The sequence below is a fragment of the Tachypleus tridentatus genome, chromosome 4 (assembly GCF_004210375.1).
Source record: "Tachypleus tridentatus isolate NWPU-2018 chromosome 4, ASM421037v1, whole genome shotgun sequence".
NCBI classification, from domain to species: Eukaryota; Metazoa; Arthropoda; class Merostomata; order Xiphosura; family Limulidae; genus Tachypleus; species Tachypleus tridentatus.
Genome location: NC_134828.1, coordinates 37,777,292 through 37,797,512, shown reverse-complemented (window position 1 = coordinate 37,797,512; position 20,221 = coordinate 37,777,292). Strand labels below are relative to the sequence as shown.

The window sequence follows — 20,221 nt, the reverse complement described above, 5'->3', positions numbered from 1 at the left end:
ATTTTCGAAGAAGCGTATCCATGGCATTCATAATTTTTGTGACAAGAGAATGAGACATTGTTAGGATGTCGTTTATTTCATTGTTGTTGCTGACTGATGAAGAGAACAAGACATTGTTAGGATGTCGTTTGTTTCATTGTTGTTGCTGACTGATAAAGAGAACGAAACATTGTTAGAATGTCGTTTGTTTCATTATTGTTGCTGACTGATGAAGAGAACGAAACATTATTAGAATGTCGTTTGTTTCATTGTTTTTACTAACTGATGAAAATGAATAATGTTTGCATTTTTTGTGCATTTCATAAAACATAACCTGGACCGTTCTTTAGATCATTTGTGAGATTTTTAACACAACTGAAACTTTACAGCTGAATCTAATTCCGCCTCTTGCACTTTTTTGAGGCAAAGTATTCTTGATTTTGACAGATTTTTGTGTGTTTTTTGGCGTGTTCTGTGCTTTCGCTAGTAATGTTATGTAAAGCCTTAATGCAGTTTTTAACCATATTGTTGGAACATACAATCTTCTCAACTGAGCGGCCATAAGGTACTCTTTCAAAAACTGTTTTATAAACACTTAAATCGCAGTCACCAATTAGAAATTTATACCTTACTATATGCATGGATTTACTCTTACAGAAGCCGTCTACAATAATATCAGGATTCAAAGCGGGAGATGATTCATTCTAGTTTCGGTAGTATTTGTGTGTAGTCTTTGTTCCTCTTTTCTCATCCGTGGCGTATATGCAACAATATTTGTTTCGAACGCCAAGACGAAGAAAAAAGTATCTTTCTTCTACAATGACCAATTCTGACTGCGACTCCAGTTTTAGAAGTCTAAGATAACCTTAGCTTTTCGGTCCACAGCCAGAATTAACAACAGCTTTTATCCAAGGAACTCCCTTAGAAACCACATTCCCTGCATCTTGAGCTAATGGTAATTTTTCTTTTCCAGCTTCATCAACTCGTCTGGAAAGATCGATTTCAAAGTTGCAATAAGGTTTTAGCAAATATTTATAGCTATATGAAAGTTTATAGTCATTGGTTCTAGAAATGTTAGTGTATTTGTATTACGAATACAAAAGGAAGTTTGTTTTTAATTTTCATAAAGTCATTAGCATTTCCTTCAAAACTGGTTATAATACAGTCAGTTATTGTTTCTTATAAGCAAAAATGTGAATGAAATGGTTATACATTTGCAACATTCAGGTAAAACTGCCCACTATCATCATAATTAATAATGTATAAATACTAAACAAGTATCTCACTGTCCTTAAACGTGACTATTTTACATGCAAAAGCGTAAAAACTAATGACTGATATTTATTGATAGACTCATAAAATACTGTTTTAATTTAAAACAACATCCAATTCATATTGGGCCAAAACAAAAAAAATAGTATTGTTGAAATAAACGAATAAATCACAAACTATATACATGTACATGTTCTACTTTTTCTTGGTATTTTTGGAATGTTTGTGCACTTATACGTGGCATTCCTAAAATTGAAAGTTTGTTTGTTTTGAATTTCGAGCAAATCTGCACAATGGCTATCTGCGCTAGCCGATCCTAATATAACAGTGTAAAACTAGAGGAAGGCAGCTAGTCATCACCGCCCACCGCCAATTCTTGGGTTAATCTTTTACTAACGATAGTGGGCTTGACCGTCACATTATAACGTCCAATGGCTGAAATGGCGAGCATGTTTGGTGCGACGGTAATTGGAACCCGACACCCTTAGATCGCGAGTCGAGTGCCATAGCCACTTGGTCATGCCGGGACAACTGGAGAAGCACTTGTCAGAATAGCGTAACAATAATAACAAAGTTAACAATCAATTCACTATTTATCAAATTTGGAATTACCTTCTTTAATTATTTACCAAAAAAGACAAGGAAATATTTTTCTTTAATCTTCTTTGTAACTTATACTTTTGAGAGTCATTGTTAGAAAAATCAGATATTTATGTTAGATAGCAGTGAAGGAATGTTGGAAACAGTTTGCTCAAGTACAGGGCTGGAAACTTTCAGTTAAACCTAGCAATACTAATGGAAAAAAGTACTATACTTCACTCTTTGGAAAACAACAACACACTTAGCAACAGCCAGAACACTAGCAGAAAACGATGGCAAACAGCAGATCACTCAATCAGATTAGTTGAATCAATCTATTGAGAATTAAACCACAAACATTCCATACTAGCAATACAGTTCTTGAAGTAAATCAAGCGTTCGACAGTATCTAACATAGCATCCTCAGGTTTAAACTATTTACCAAAGTACCCATGTCCATTACTAGATGGTTATTTTGCTTTCTTACAAACAGAACCACAAAAGTTAAAGTAAACAACACTATCAAACTAATTTCCCTGAAAGACAGGTGTCACATAAGACTGAGAGTTTGGCCAGTACTTTTCCTTGTTTTACTTAATAAGATTTCTGTTGTCCTGCAGACAGCATATAGTCTCACTTGTCAACACGGTGAGGCCCCGGCATGGTCAGGTAGTTAAAGCACTCAACTCGTTATCCAAGGGTCGTGGATTCGAATCCCCGTTGCACCAAACATGCTCGCCCTTTCAGCCGTGGGGGGAGGCGTTGTAATGTGACTGTGACGGTAAAATGGTAGCCCAAGAGTTGTCGGTGGGTGGTGATGACTAGCTGCCTTCCCTATAGTCTTACACTGCTAAATTAGGGACGGCTAGCGCAGATAGCCCTCAAGTAATTTTGAGCGAAATTCAAAAAACAAACAAACAAACACGTCGATGATATTGCAGTTTTGAATGCATCACCTAATCAATATAATTGTTGCAGCAACCGGAATTCAAGACAAAAGAACTCGCTGATGTAACAAGTGTGGAGGATAGCTCTTAATCCCTCTATATAGTATAATATGACCAAAGGCAAACATAACAAAAAGCTTCGTAATACCAAATTCATTACACAACACCCCCATCACGTTTAAAACAACAGACAAATTCTTAGGAATGAAGTTCAACACTTGCGTACTCTGGACTAACCATTTCAACATCATTCTTACAGACTCAACCACGAGGTTATCATACCTCTAAGCAGTTTATTCGCTGTTCTAATAACATTAAATTCAACTTGTGACTGAGCTAGCTGTAGTTCATTAGAGATCCCGTCCATACTTGGCTTTTGCTCTGACCTTAGAATGGAGAACAACGTCATACACTTCTAGGACGTATTCAAATGCACTTGATTTAATCGGGGAACTTAAGCAGGCTTGTTGTTCATACACTATTATATACATATATGTGTGTATAGATAGTTGTCTATATTGTTACTAAAGGCTTAGTCGTGGCTCTATTTTATATTTGTCATTGATTCAATTGTACTTCTAATTATCAGGATTTGCCGAGAAAACTTCAGACAGAGCTTTTTAATTTTTTTTATGTTGTTGAACTTAATTAAAACTGTATCGGTTGAACTTCATGTATCGCCAAACGAACACAGGGAGAGATATGAAACAAACAGAAAAGCGGAAACTAGAAACTAAACAAAGTTTTGTTAATAATTATGGTATCAGCCATATATACTAGGTAACTAGGGCTGAGAAGTATCATAAACATCTAATGGCTAATTATGGGCAGTATCTTCTGTTATACTTCATAAAATTTTCACCATCCTCATTTTGAGACATATCACGTTTTGGAGGTTTAGTCCATCTCATTTGAAAACACAAGAGTCGTAACATGCTTCTCTTATACGATTTTAATTTAATGACAATTTATTACATATGTGACACCGTGGAAAAAAACCGTTGCCATCTGTCGACCAAAAGTAAAACAATATTCCCCATAAGATATAGCATAAGCACAAAATATTTCTTAACATTCTTTTTTTTAATTTCGCGCAAAGCTACACGAGGGCTATCTGCGCTATCCGTTCCTAATTTAGCAGTGTAAGACTAGATAGAAAGCAGCTAGTCATCATCACCCACCGCCAACTTTTGGGCTACTCTTTTACCAACGAATAGTGGGATTCATCGTCACATTATAACGCCCCCACAACTGAAAGGGCGAGCATGTTTGGTGTGACGGAGATTCAAACCCGCGACCCTCAGATTACAAGTCGAGTGCCTTAACCACCTGTCTATGCCAGTTTTTACTATCAAATCCTAAAAGCATCAAACATGTTATGACAATGCTCAGTTCATCAAAATGTTTTCAGTTATTGTTTTAACTATTCGGCCTGGCATGGCCGAGCGCGTAAGGCGTGCGACTCGTAATCCGAGGGTCGCGGGTTCGCGCCCGCGTCGCGCTAAAGATGCTCGCCCTCCCAGCCGTGGAGGTGTAAAATGTGACGGTCAATCCCACTATTTGTTGGTAAAAGAGTAGCCCAAGAGTTGGCGGTGGGTGGTGCCTTCCCTCTAGTCTTACACTGCTAAATTAGGGACGGCTAGCACAGATAGCCCTCGACTAGCTTTGTGCGAAATTCCAAAACAAACATTTAACTATTCAATCGATCTTGAACTGCTATATATTCAGTATTACTTTCAGCTAATGCTTGTTCAGCTGAAAAAGACAAAACTAAACATCGTCTTTAATTTTTCAAATGTTGGATAGGGTTATCCCTTATATTACGATTTTTGGATTATGGAAGATACCCTAATTGTTTGTATTTTGATAACCAAGAAATGGTTAATGCTTTAATAAATCGTAATGTAATGAAACTGAACGCAAACTATAAAATTGTCTAACTTTTTCACATGACTGTATATATGTAAACATTTGACTCTCAAAGGAAAAATAAAACAATGTTAAACAAATCAGTTTGAGGAAAGTGAGTTAGTTCTCCATCATAGATTAATTATTATTCTTTAAATGAGAAAGAAAGCTTCAGCTTAAGTAATTAAAGGCAATGAAGTGAAATACCTTAATGTAACTTGTAATAAATAAAAGTTTTAACAGAGGAACCCAAGATTCTAAAATAATTATACAACCATGAGAGTGAACTGCGAATTACCTTCCATTCTAATTTTTCACAGAGCATCCGTGTTTGCTCAGCAGAGCGAGCCTGGACTTTCAGTCATTTAACTTCCTTTATGTGATTTGAAGGTCAATCGAAAAACCTCACTTCTCTGTCTAATCAAACGGTTAATGCTCTATGTCATAATGTGACCTTATTACTTTGCATTACTTACGATAGATTTACTTCAGGAAAGAGACAAAACGAATAAAAATGTGTTTGCGTTAAATTTCTCGCTTATATCGTGCGGAAAACAGTTTTTACAAATTAAAACATATAAATTTCTTGACAGATAGCACTATATTATCATTTCCTGCATAAGCTATAATGTGTGAAAAATTAACACATTCAGGAAATTGTAGCTTCCTGTCACAGAATATTTGATATAAAAATTGTGAACATCTTCATCAAACAGTGTTTAGGCCTAACCATAAAACATAACTGGGATTGAAAAATTGTTAGAAACACTTGTTGACGAAATAGAAGGTAACTGAATCATTTTTAAGGGAACAGAAATGGTTTTCTCTGAAACCTTTACTGTGTGGCCCGGTATGGCCAAGCGTGTTAAGGCGTGCGACTCGTAATCTGTGGGTCGCGGGTTCGCATCCCCGTCGCGCCAAATATGCTCGCCCTTTCACCCAAGGGGGCGTTATAATGTGACGGTCAATCTCACTATTCGTTGGTAAAAGAGTAGCCCAAGAGTTAGCGGTGGGTGGTGATGACTGGCTGCCTTCCCTCTAGTCTTACACTACTAAATTAGGGACGGCTAGCACAGATAGCCCTCGAGTAGCGTTGTGCGAAATTCAAAACAAACAAACAAACAAAACCTTTGCTTTTATTAAACTTTGAAGCAAACTTATATTTTTTGTTTTCTTGCTTTTGTTCTTCATTCTGGTCTTCACCGACTAGGAGTAGACAAACATGAACTTTCTTCTAGAAAAACATAACCACCACTTTGTAGGTTTTCTTTTTTCTGATAAAAGTACCTTATCGCATAATCGAACTCCATATTCCTGACGTAGTTGTAGTAAGAGCTGACGTATTGTACCTGCTTCTTGTGGTGAAGATGGTTTAGCATACATAGCATTTAATGGAAATCCTGGTTCTACAGGAACGTCAAACTTGGAGATGGCAAAACTATATGTTCTTGTGGACCTTGATTCTTTTTAGAACACTCCTGTAACTTTATTAGGCAATCCGTTACATGCAGAGTTAAATAGATCTATATACTGTCTATGTGTTTCATTCTTAATTTCTCAAGCTGGCCTTAAAGAAACATAAATCTCATCAACGATATCCATATTAACACTTTCTTTAGGAGCTGGTCTATGATACTGTGTTTTGAGGGACATTAATGCTATATTTTCAACAAGCTGAGAAGGACTGATGAACTGAGAATGATGAGTACTACAGTGGGAGTAATTCTATCTCCCTTAACAAATCTGCCTTTAATTTCGGGTGCATGCCCACTCCACTCACCTTCTGCTTTCTACCCAGAGCATTGTTCTGATTCTCTTCCACTGTTTTATCAACCAAGGTGTGAGTTTTATTTACACCACATAAGTGGTCAACTATATGTAAGTGCATAACTAGTTCAATTTCTAAAACTTTATCACAAATGAACACGAAATACGCGATCACTTAGGTGTAACAGTAAAGAGGTAGTGAAGTTTCTAGTATTTTATTGTCACTCAAATCTTTTTGAAATACGTAGCACGATGTTAGAGAAAGATAAATGTATTACTCATTTCATGAAAGTTATTAATTATGATCATTAGTGTTATGATTGGTGTCTGATCATAAGATCACCTACATAGATTAGAATTAAAAAAATAACCCACTAAAAACGTAATCAATTTAACATGCTAGTTTAACTAGGACTCTGCAATATGGTAAGCCAAATCAAAAGGATCTCCAGGGCACAGGCTATAATATGGGATATAAAATGTACCTCGAGTTTTGGAGGTAACTGATGAAATAGGACCCACATTGGGTAGGGAGACATTGTGTATCAGTCTTGATCTCCGTTCGCTAAACTCACAAGACGAAATTCATAAATAATAATAATAATAAAATAATCAAAATAAATAGAAATTAAGAGAGCGATATGTGTGTGCTCGAGCCCCTAAGGTTCAACATTTATATCATTCTTCATTGTCTGCAGACAATTGTGGGAAGGTGACTGCTCTTCAAAATAAAGAAAAAGGAATAATAATAGTAAGGTACAAGCACACGAAATTAAGTAAGATAAAGATACCACCTGAAGTTGGAATTTCAGCCCCCATTATGGTGGTAAGGCAATAATTAATAGTCCAGTAGACAAATTATGCTAGTATAAAGGATTCCAACCAGTTATCTGAACTATTTGTATAACTCCCAACTAATAACTATTAAGTCCATTGCAACTATTAATTTTCAGATTCTGAACAAGCCCTTATATGCGATCATCCACAAAAAAGTAATGCCAAGTTACTTAAATGAATTTATTAACAAATAACAGTAGCTTTCAGTAATTTTTTTAAATTTTTACTTCTTTATATTTATTTAATACATTCTTATATTTATCACAGAATATTTCAATAATGTTATTTTGAGTTTCTTTATTAAACCTATCAAAATTAATTTTTGAGTCAATATTTGAACATTAATCATAAAATATTGTAATTTAATACAAATTCTACAAAATCTGAATTATTGTGAAATTATAATGTTTATAACAGAAAAATATGGTACATTACTATTAAAAGAGATTAAACCATATACAGAAAAACAAAAAATATTTTTTATCAAAAATATTTAGATTAGTATAATCAATTATTTTAATTTCTAAATTTAAATAATGTGCCTCAATGTTAGAAATTTAAGTACTCAATTTCTTATTTTATCGGATAAATAGAGTTAATAACATCATTTATCTCAGGATTATCTATACTAATTAAATGACCTATATATCTCTAAGTTAAAGAAAAAATATCCAGGTTTATGTAATTTTCAATAAACCATTTCCCATAAAAATAAAGATATCAATACAAGTAGAACAGTTAATTTCCAATGGGACTCCTATTACGTGTTAAAATACCTGGTTATTGAAGTATGTATAATTATTATAAACGCAGAAACTTAACACTCCTACAAAAATTGGGGCCTAATAGGCCCCAGAGCAACTTGAAAGGTTATTAATATTAGGCTAATAATTTTGTATTTAAATGAAATTGCCATTAACTGACCCTATCCCTTTATATTTTAAGCAGCAATAATATTTTGACTTTTCAGACATTTGCGAAATAATATTTAAATTTTTTTTAAAACATCCACTAAGGGTATTTTGGGGCCTATTAGGTCCCAGCTCAAAAAACATAAAAATGACTTTATTTATATCCTGAATAATTCTAGAACAGGCCTGGGCAACCGAAAAAAGCAAATTATAGTAAAAATATATTAATTTTACAACTTCTTTTCAAAAGATGGATATTTAGGATAATAACTCTACACCAACAATAATTTTAGACGGTCCTGATTATTGCCTAGTTTGCCCACGCCTGTTCTAGAACATTCTAGAAACTTTACAGAAGTATTTAGAATATTCAAGAATCCACAAATCCTATATATATATAGGAGCTAAAATCTTCAAATCGTGTCAAAAATGATATCTCTTGATGAAGCTGTACATTTACTGACAAAACCATCCGACGATGAAAGTGAACATGATAATGTCGAAGACTACTCTGAAAGTTGTGATGATGATCCTTCTGAAGCCGAAAATGATGAACAAATCGCGCCGTACCCTTCTGAAAGTGAAGAAAGTAATCAAGAAGATCTTACTACGATGCCAGTGAACGAACTTTTGTCCAAAGATAAGAATTTTCATTATTCAACAACACCTTCAAGGATCAACAGGAGAACCGCAGCTCTCAATATATTCAATGGGAACCCAGGCATTACAAGGCAAGCTGCTCCAAGAGTCTCTACACCATTCGAAACATTCAAAATTTTCATTTCTGATAATATGATGGAACAGACCATTCACTCAACAAACACCGTCATGAAAGAACCAATTTTTGAAGAAGACCTCTGGAAATGGATCGCAGCTAATCTTTTCCTTGGAATAAGCAAATCCAAACATGCATCGATAGACAAAATGTTTTCAACCGAATTCGGTTTGCCATTTTTGCGAAAACTGATTACACAAGACAAATTCAAAAAAATGTGCTCAAAAATCAGACATCCACTCTCAAAGAAATAGAGAAATCAAAGATGCCGCCATCTCTGGAGTCTGGAATTTTTTCATTGAAACTTGCAAAAACAGTTACAACCCAAGCGAATACCTGACAGTGGATGAACAACTATGTAACTTCAAAGGAAGAGTTAGCTTCAAAACATACATTCCGACAAAGCCAGGCAAATACGGAATAAAGATTTGGTGCCTAACAGATGCAAAGACAACTTACCTCCTCAACGCTCAAATTTATACTGGAAATGTTGGAAATACGACAGAAACAAATCAAGGAGAAAGAATAGTCAAAGAACTGAGTCAGCCATTTCTTCGAAAAGGAAGGACAATAACGACAGATAATTTCTTCACAACAATGACACTTGCCAAGTACCTACGAACAAAAAGAACAGGACTTGTTGGAACCATACGGAAATCAAGAACCTTCCTGCCTCCTGAAATAAATGCAAAATCTAGAGAGTTATCACCAAAGTTTTTCTACCATGACGACATCACTCTTCTCAGGCACTCAGACAAACCAGGAAAATATGTGCTACTACTGAGTTCTCAGCATCAGTCTGGTGAAGTAGAAGAGAATGGAAAGCCCGAAATCGTCAATCTTTACAATGCAACGAAGGCAGGTGTCGACACTCTCGATCAACTGGTGAGATATTATACAACAAAGAGGCGACCAAAGCGCTGGTCAGTCTGCATATTCTATAACATTCTAGATCTTGCTGCGTACAATGCTTTCGTTCTATACTCGACAAAACATCCAGAATTTCTTCGTCAACATAAATCAAGAGCCAGAAGAGAATTTATACGGCAATTGGTGCTTGAAATCAAATAAATTTACTGCAAAGATAATGACAAAACAACCTCATGTGAACCGCCTGCAAAGAGGGCAAAAAGAGGACATTGCCATTTGTGCGGCAGATCAGAAGATAGACAGTCGAAAATTGTTTGCTCAAATTGTAAAAAAATGTTTGTCAGAGCCATTCTAAAGTTGTTTGTAATGAATGTTGGTAAATCACTGTGTTTCTATTGGAAAAATATATGGGGCCTGATAGACCATAAAATCACTTTAGTGGATGTAAATATTTTTTTCGTAGGAGTGTTAATATACTTTTATGCTTTTCGGACTAAACATTTTAATACGGTGCTATGAAGAGATAACAGAATTGTTCTATTAACGAATTCATGACAAAAATTAATTTTTTAATAAAATTGTGGTGTAAAGTGTGATAGCATCAAATGTTTGGAGGCGTGGCATGGCCAAGCGCGTAAAGCGTGCGACTCGTAATCCGAGGGTCGCGGGTTTGCGCCCGCGTCGCGCTAAACATGCTCGCCCTTCTAGCCGTGGGGGTGTATAATGTTACGGTCAATCCCACTATTCGTTGGTAAAAGAGTAGCCCAAGAGTTGGCGGTGGGTGGTGATGACTAGCTGCCTTCCCTCTAGTCTTACACTGCTAAATTAGGGACGGCTAGCACAGATAGCCCTCGAGTAGCTTTGTGCGAAATTTCAAACCAAATCAAATGTTTGAATATTCTTTACTTGTTCACAATTTCCTAGATATTCTAAATTAATTGTTATATTCTCAGTGATGTCGAGAAAACCCACTTGTAGGGAAATATATATGCAAAAACGGCTCGTTTGGGTTGAGAAAATATTTTACCTCACGAATCAAAACATCACGAAACCATATACTGCTGCATACCATATATTCCTGACATCAGCAGACAAATAACCAACATTTGGCAAAAACTAGTAACAAAATATGACATTCCAGTTAATACCAAATTTATTCAAAAACCAGGCACAAAACTGAGGTATATACTATGTAAAAACTACACTGACAAACACCACACCAACATTATTTATAAAATACAATATAACTGCCACGACTTCTATATTGGAGAAATAAGTAGAAAAATGGAAACCAGATTCAAAGAACATAAAAAGTCACCTTCACACGTTTTCGAACACTGCAAGTCAAATAAACACAACATAACCATAGAAAACACTCAAATACTAAATAAGGAAACAAACATAAACAAACGCAAAATTAAAGAAGCCTTACTTATACAGCAACTTAAAAATAAACCAATATAAAGGAATGCCTTTATACCTATATTTATAAAATAAATAAATTATATATTCAAACATCTAACACCGCCCTCTACATTCTCACACTCAGTTACACAATCCCTTTAAACATGCGGTCAGCTTCCGGTCAGTTACCTCTTTCTTTGTGAACCTGACGATGACCAAAGAATGTCGAAACGTTGTTCGCTCTTCTATGTAAAATATTTTCTCAACCCAAACGAGCCGTTTTTGCATATATGATTGTTATATTCCAAAACGTATGTTTTTATTGTTAATACTTATCTTTCCAGTTTTAACAAATAAAATATCAAGTAATTCATTTATTAAAATGGCCAGTTATTGAAAATTGGTCTTACTGAACTAGAAATAAATTTAAATTTAATCGGAGATTTATGGAGTTTGGGAATAACATACACAGAAGGTAAATCTACAAAGGTTTGGTTTTTGGAATTTCGCACAAAGCTACTGGAGGACTATCTGTGCTAGCCGTCCCTAATTTAGCAGTGTAAGAATAGACTAGAGCACTAAACATGCTCGCCCTTTCAGCCGCGAGGGCTTTATAAGTGACGGTAAATCACACTATTCATTGGTAAAAGAGTATCCCAAGAGTTGGTGGTGGGTGGTGATGACTAGTTGCCTTCCCTCTAGTCTTACACTGCTAAATTAGGTTATCTCAAGGCAGATTGCCCTAGAATAGCTTTGCACGAAATTCGAAACAAACCAGTAAGTTTAAAATATATTCATCAATATCATTTTTTAGAATATTTTACTTATTACATTTTGTGGCAATTTTGTATTTAGAACTTTTTTAACTATTTCACATAATAGTTTATTTTTAATATTTTCAAGTTACCTCTAATAACACCCGGCATGGCCAGGTATTTAGGGTGCTCAACTCCTAATATGAGAGTTACAGATTCGAATCCCCATCACATTAAACATGCCCACCATTTCAGCCGTGGACACTTTATAAAGTTACGGTCAATCCCACTAATCGTTAGTAAAAAGAGTGGGTGATAATGTCTAGCTGCTTTCTCTCTAATGTTACTCTGCTAAATTAGGAACGGCTAACGCAGATAGCCCTCGTGTAGCTTTGCGCGAAATTTAAAACAAACCGAAACAAATTGTGAGAATATCCGTAAATATCACAGCAAAAAGGTTTAATTTTTGTTTTTCTGCTGCTTGTTTTTAATTACATGGTAACTCAAGACTCGAAACAATGATGTCAACCACTTTCACTGAGGTAACACAGTTTCAAACGGAGTACCTACTTTTATAAGTATTAGCTTGTACACATATGAAACAGACGCAAACACATATGCGCTACTTTGTGTTTTTATAATTAGATTTGTGGGTAGGTTGGTGGAGACCCTGAGGAGTAATAAAATTGATTCGAAGAAACACGCACTCCACAATTATGGAGTACAAGAATATAGTTAATAATTAAAGAAAAACGAATCTTTTGTGTCTCATGCACCGCACCGTGTTCAAACGCTATTTTTTTATGTTGTAAAGGTAGTTTTTGATATTGATCACAGAAATATAAATTACAATTTGGAGAACTGAGAACAAATATTTTTTATTTACTTATAAAACAAAGAAAGTACTTATGGCATTACATAATCTATATGTCTATGTATTTAAAATAACTGCAAAATATCACGACCATACGATGTATCTAATGACAGTATTACACATTCATTGTAAAAATTCAAAATTATTCATAAATATTTGATTGAAGAGATCACCATTTTCATGTCTCCGATCAACCAAGACAAAATGACAAATTTGAATTTAATCGATATGTTAAAGTACCACCAGTTAATGAGGAGGCTGCCCAAACCATGGAATAGCCAATATTACAAATGGTCATTATTATTAACTGGTAAACCACAAAAAGCTTATGCTGCTCTCTCTCCCTCTCTAGAAGATTGTATGAATTACTTTAAGGTTAAAGCAACTATTCTCAAAGCATACGAGTTAGTAACAAAGGCTTGTAGCCAAACGTTTCGAGGTTTTCGCAAGTAAGATAATCAAACTTATATGGAATTTGCCCAGAAAAAGAGGTTTATTTTAATCGATGGTGTAATCCTATGCCTACTGGCAACAGTTTCGACAAACTAAGACACATATATTAATAAATATATTAATTGAGGAATTTAAATATTGTGCAGGTGCTTAAAAATGGTGACCTACCACAAACTTGATACAGGTTATATATGTCCAATAAAATAACCATCATAACCGTTAAAATACAGTGTACGTTGAAAGATGAAACAATGAAATCTCTGGGGAGTGTTTAGTTATCTTTAGTAGTGATTCTTATGAAGAAGAATAGTATTCCAAAATGTTATGTTGGTTTTAAATGGGTGAGCATAGTTACTCGCGTTGATGCCTTTCCTTCATGTAAATAAATGAATATATGGTTGTGCTTATTGTTTCAATACTTTAAATATGGCATTTGAATATTGACGGATCAAGCTGAACAACGATAGCATATGTAAAAATGATTTCAGTATAAGATATTACTTATATAAATTGTAAAAACCTGAAAATAATATTCCAATAAAGCTGAATAAAGGTTTGAAGCTAAAACAGAAGATCTGCTTGCTCACATACACAGAGAAATTCCTCAATTCCATTGTACTGAGAGATGAGTTCTCTATGGACCCAACTCGTATAGCCATGATAAAAGACTGGCCCCAACCTGTGACCAAGAGAAAAGTATACAGCTTTGTATCATGTTACTAATGATTTGTAGCCAATTTCTCCAAACTGCTCACCATTTTTTGGCTTTACGAAGTTTTTTTAAAAATTTTTTACCAATCATTCGGATCACTAAAGCTTGCTGTTGTAGATGATCTATTGCCACAACTTTTATCCTTGGTGGTTCACTGTCTGGGTGGACTATACTTCATTAAAGAAGTGGCTAATGAGCCATGATAGCAAAGGGTTGACAGCATGTTGGGAATATTGCAATACCTTATTCATTCATGGAATGTTATCATTCTGAAGGTTGTGGGGAAGCTGAAACCATATCAATTTCTGCTATAGTAATAATTAGCCATGAAGTGCTATGATTAACACTTTAAAAGCTCTACAAAGAGCAATCAAATTACTCCAATCAAGTACAGATATTCCTTGTTGCGTATGAAGGTAAAGCATGACTAGCACTCATAGAGGAGCAAAGCTCTTATTCGCATTGCTTGTGGTGTTTGTATGGTCAGTTAAACATGCAGGAATGTGTGCTGTACCAATGATATAAACCACTGAGCTGATGTTCTCTGACTGCACAACTAGTGATCCTCAGAACTCTGTGACAAGATATTTTACAAACTTTACATAATACAAAGACTAAAAGAAACCAAGTTATTGCTCAAACTTGTTCTAATATCTGGTTGTGGTTATTCTAACTGCATTTGAGTCGAGAGGTTCAGCACTGATGTAAATACTATATTATTCTAGAGATAGAACCAAGAGAGGTAAATGCCAAAGGAGAACTTTAAGGTATCCTATGCATAAAACAGTTCTGAATGTTGCTGAGCCACTTTCAAAGACTGAGAGAAGTCATCAGTACAATCTTACTGTCACTGACTACTTTACAAAGTGATGCAAAGCTCAATCATTGGCAAATACATTGATACATTCCTTTGCTAACATGTTGGCAGAACAATGAATAGCACAGTTTGCGGTGCCAGAATATATCCACATCTATCAGAAAGTCAATTTCAACAACCAAGTGTTTGCTGAATTATGTAAAGTATTTGGTGTGGTGAATACATAAACTTTGCCTTATCAAGATTACTAAGCAGATGCTTACAGAATTTGTTACTTCCTCTTGAACAAACTTAGAGATAAACACTTGCCATAAGTGAAGATGGTATACAGAGAAACTGAGAAGAGATCTACAAATTGTTTGGGATTCATGATCATGTTTTTGTAAACATTGTGGAAAAAAGCCATACATCACATCAGAAAGAGGATTATTTTTCTATAATAATCAATGCATACAAGTTCACTCAACAACAACTAGGAAAAATTGCTCAAAGACAGAAGAACTTCTATGACAAAATGGTAAAAGAATGGATATTTCAGGATAGAGGGTGGATCTGGTTGCAGAATGTGCTGATAACACAAAAGCAGCTTGGATCTAATTATACTGATTCATATCAAATACTTTGGCATTCTGACTGGTCCATTAATGTATGAGTTACAATGAACATAAGGTATACAAAGATGGATGGAACATATCAACATGCTGTATCTATATGTCAAAAATGACTCTCTTGAACATTAACTTTACCAGGAGTTTGACAATGAAACTTATAATGAAAGTGTTGTTTCGAGAAGTATCGATTCATCAGATGAGAGGAAAAAAACTGAACGTACTTATTTCGTTTTTCCTGATGAAGCACATGAGGAGTCACTGTTTTTAGAAGTGAAATACAGCTCTGACTATCAGCAAGCCCACTGGTGTTCACCTCCTGAGTTATATAGATGAAAGTGATTGATCATTATCAGTTGGAACAATATGTTGATTATAAAGTTATTGGTAATAGAAGGGCTTAACTACATTTTCTTTCTGAAGTATCAAATATTTTCAATAACTGAAATTTATTACAGAAATTTAATAATAACTGATTGATCATCGCCAAATAAAAAGGGCAGATGATCTAAAGATTGTTGACTGAAAAGGTGCTGTGACTGAGCCATTGAATGGTATTGAGATATGATGTATATACAACATTATACATTTATTACTCATTCAGCAACTATGACAATAATTAGGTTCTGAAAACTAAAAAAAGTAACATCCTTGCTTTCTAGATTTTAGTTTGTTCCATAGAATTATACCCAATGTTTTTTATTATCATTGAGAAATTTTTATTCTATATAAATTTATAATATAATAGTTTTTTTTAACTTAAGAGGTTAGATGTAACCAGTTTTTCTGTTTCTCTTGTCTTGTGTTACCATTTCATCTTTATACATTCAAAAAAATTATAAATTTTGGTAAGAGGGTTTTATTGTACTTATTTATTTTCTCGGCGTTAGAGGTTAGTTGTTTTATGTGTGAAAGGAGCAGGTACTAAAAGTTCAAAGTGTTTGATTCTTTCTAGTCATATTTTCGTATTGTAGCATATTATATTATCTCCTTCTAAGATGGGTAATAATCTATATAAAACTATATTTTTATGTAATTTTTATTATTAAAGGTTATATTTGTATATATGTGTGTGTGTGTATGTGTTTTTGTGTTCTTCATTAAACATTTCTATGTTTTATTCCTTGTTAAAGAAATTAACAGATTTAAAAAGGTATTGTTTTAATCATGATTCCCCCTTCGCTACTGATACACTGGTATGTCTGCAGATTTAGAACACTAGAAACTGGGTTTCGATACCAGTGGTTAGCAGAGCACAAAAGTCCATTGTATAGCTTTGTGCTTAATTACAAACAAACCTTGATCATCAACTTAAAACTAAGCCAGAAGCAGAAACAGGAGTAATGTGAGATAAGCAGGCATAGCATGTATTTTCCGTTATCTTTTATTGCTATCTGCGTCTATTTCTAAGTAGTTTGGCAAAAACACTTAGCTAGAAAACTTTGTCCTTGAAAATATACCTGAAACACTGCACACTATATATGATAGGTTATCAATAACAATGTCCTTCACTGGCTGAGTAGATAATATCTATAGGTTACAACATTTGAATGTAAAAAGAGAATAAAGAGTCACATAGTGATTCTTGTCACTAGCAGATAAAAACCAAGGTTTCTTGTTGTGTATGAAACATTGGTTTCAGCCAGATGTACAATCTTTCTACTTGAGTCAAGACTAGGAATATTAACTGTTAATTGCATACTGTGTTTTTGCTTTGTGTTTTAAACAAATATTTCTTTGGGTTTTACACCACGTACCCAGTCTAGTTATTTTATTAGCTGCCTTAAATTCACATTTACTCTTTAATTATCCTGTACGAATCTCACATTACAACCATGTCGGCCTAAAAAGTTAACTAATTTCACAAAGATAAGATTATTCATCAAAATATAAAGCCAGTTTTTTAAATAATAATAAAAAACTCGTTTTAGAAACAGTGTTTTGTTTTGTTTGATCGAGTTGATGTGGTTTTTCATTATCTCCTGTCGTGACGTAAATGCTTGTTTACAAGGGTTAAATGTAATCTCATGACTATGAAAAAACCTTTGTTCTTTATTACCGATTAATAAGTACGCCTCCAATAACCTATTTATTTTATTCCTGGATAATTTTTGTTGATATATGCATTTTATCGGGTGAATTTAAGTGGAAATATTATTACAAATTTATGCATGCAATGGGTGGATTTGAGAGCATATTTAAGATATAAGTATGAAATTAAAAGTACGCTTGTGAAATATCCCCTTAATATTTGTTTTTTAAACAAAATATTCCACCTTAATTTGTCTCATTTATAATCCTCAGCAGATTCAAGAAATAAACAATTTAGGTTGTTTTTATATTATGTAATGAATTAAAAACTTATAATCATAAAAACTGAGAAACAAGCAGTAAAGGAAATAGAACCAAATGTCCAAAAGGTAAAGTCTCCATCTTTAGCTAAATCGTAATACATGTATTTGTATCTCCTGGCATATTTCGGTACATTTAGTTATGCATGTTTAATTGACAATAAATTTTACTTGACCAACTAGAGGGCAATATATGTTTAAATAGTTCTTTTTATTTGTTTGTTTGAAGTTAAGCACAAAGCTACACAATGGGTTATTTGTGCTTTGTCCAACACGGGTATCAAAATCCGATTTCTAGAGTTGTAAGCCCGAACACAAAGCTTAAAATAGGTAGCTGTTAGTTTCTTGGGCTTTTATACTATAGGACTTTAATGACTGTTAATAATATAAGAAAGCTCAAAAACTGATACAGGTTTAGACCATCGGGTTACGCTGAAGTAAAACTGAGTAACACTACCCTTACCCTGAATATCATAGCAATGACTGTGTTATAATTATATAATAATTTGTTTTTATTTACTATAAAGAAAGCAAAATAAAAGAAAGTTAATCAAAAATAGATCAAAAGTGTGTCTGTAGTTAAAGCTTGTTCAGAGCTACATTATTAATATTTGGTATAGTCGTACGTTGCAAAAGAAAAGGATAGCGAAGGCCATAAGTACGACTTAGCCATTGAGTGTATGTAGGTTTTATATATTTTGAGTATATTTTTGGTTGTAGAGCCTCTGTTGTTGCCAGTCATACGTCATACATGATCAGCTCTAATCGGTATTTTATTTCTAAGTTCGTTTACATGTTGATCTACTTTAGACTTGAACTTGAGTCTAGGCCCAAGAGTTTGGCAGATATGGCTACCTGATGAATTCTATTGATGTTTAATTTTTGGGAGATAATTGCTTCTCTTGGTTGATTTTGTGAATAATATGATTTATGTTTTGAAGACATTTATCTCAATTCTCCATTTGTTGAAGTAGTTTTCTATTTGATTTAATTACGGTTGTAAATTTGTGACTACTATGAAACAGAAGTAGAAATTTGGATCTGACAGTCATGCAGGGGTTTGTCTATAAATAACTGTATAATCCTTATATTCCTATCTGCATTATTTTTTGCATTGCCATACCTACATCATTTTACGTTTACAAATTGTTTTTATTACTTGTAATAAAATATAATATGTAATTTTATATTTATATGTAACTTGTAATATTAGTGTTGTATATTGATTGGAAATGAACTGTATGAAGTGTTTCAAGTCGTTTAGTTGTAAAAGTAGACTTACTCGTGGCTTTCATTAATATTACATAGGATGAATTAATATCCGTGAAGACATGTTTTTTGTTATACCCAATTATAAATGCCTTTTTTAAATTGAGATACAGAGTGTTTCAAAGAAAGGAAATAAACAGTTGCTGCTATTTGTCATTGCTTTCACCAGATGATGATATTTTATATCGAATTAAACTATAAGATCACACAAATTTCTGGCTCTATTAATATAGCAGTGTAAAACTGGAGAGAAAGCAGCTAGTCATCACCACCCACCGTTAACTCTTGTGTTACTTTTTATCAGCGAATAGTGGGATTGACCGTCAAATTATAACGTCCCTACGGCTGAAAAGGCAAGCATATTTAGTGTGATGGAGATTCGAACCCGCGACCCTCAGATTACGAGTTGAGTGCCTTAACCACCTGGCTAATAAGTTTGAAACTTCGATAAAACAATACTGATCTTCGCTCTACCCAACTTCGGTACAGCTAGAGTAATATAAGTCATATTTTACAGTCTGACTATGTAAAGAAGTTACGAAGTTTTAAGTGAAGTCTGTCCAATATCATATCAAAATATCTATGTAATAAATTATTTCCATGAGTGAAGTAGGGCGCGTGATTCATAACTTGCGATAGCGAGTTCGAATCTCATCACCGAACATTTTCGCTTTTTCTCTGTGAGAGTATTATAATGTGACGCTCAATCCCATTATTCGATTAGAATATTTCAAAAGTTGGTGGTGGATGTTCGCTGGTTGCCTTCCCTCTAGTTTATCACAGTCAAACTAGGGACAGATAGTACAGTCAGATCTCGAGTAGTTTTGGACGAAAATCAACAAACAAGCAAACTGAAAATGAAAAGTAAAAATATAATATGCTACATCTCATTTTAAAAGAAAAATTATACAATTACATTTTAATGCTATAAAACGGATGTCTCATCTTTTAACCTAGATTTCAAGTATTTTAAAAAACAAAGCATTTGACAGAAAATAATATAACATCCGTGCCTGCAAGCAGAGATGTTATGAGCAAAGGCAATTCATGAAGAGTCTGTAGTTAAATATACGTCTAACATAGAAATCGGTGTGTTGAAGAGAAAGTTCTAAATAAACAGCTTCTAATATTAA

General features: G+C 34.1%; 1 pseudogene; it reads right to left on the bottom strand.

Moving 5' to 3' along the window:
• Nucleotides 1-845: 845 nt before the first annotated feature.
• Nucleotides 846-6,991, bottom strand: LOC143248103 (actin-related protein 2/3 complex subunit 3 pseudogene; annotated as a pseudogene).
• Between the last annotated feature and the right edge of the window lie 13,230 nt (nt 6,992-20,221).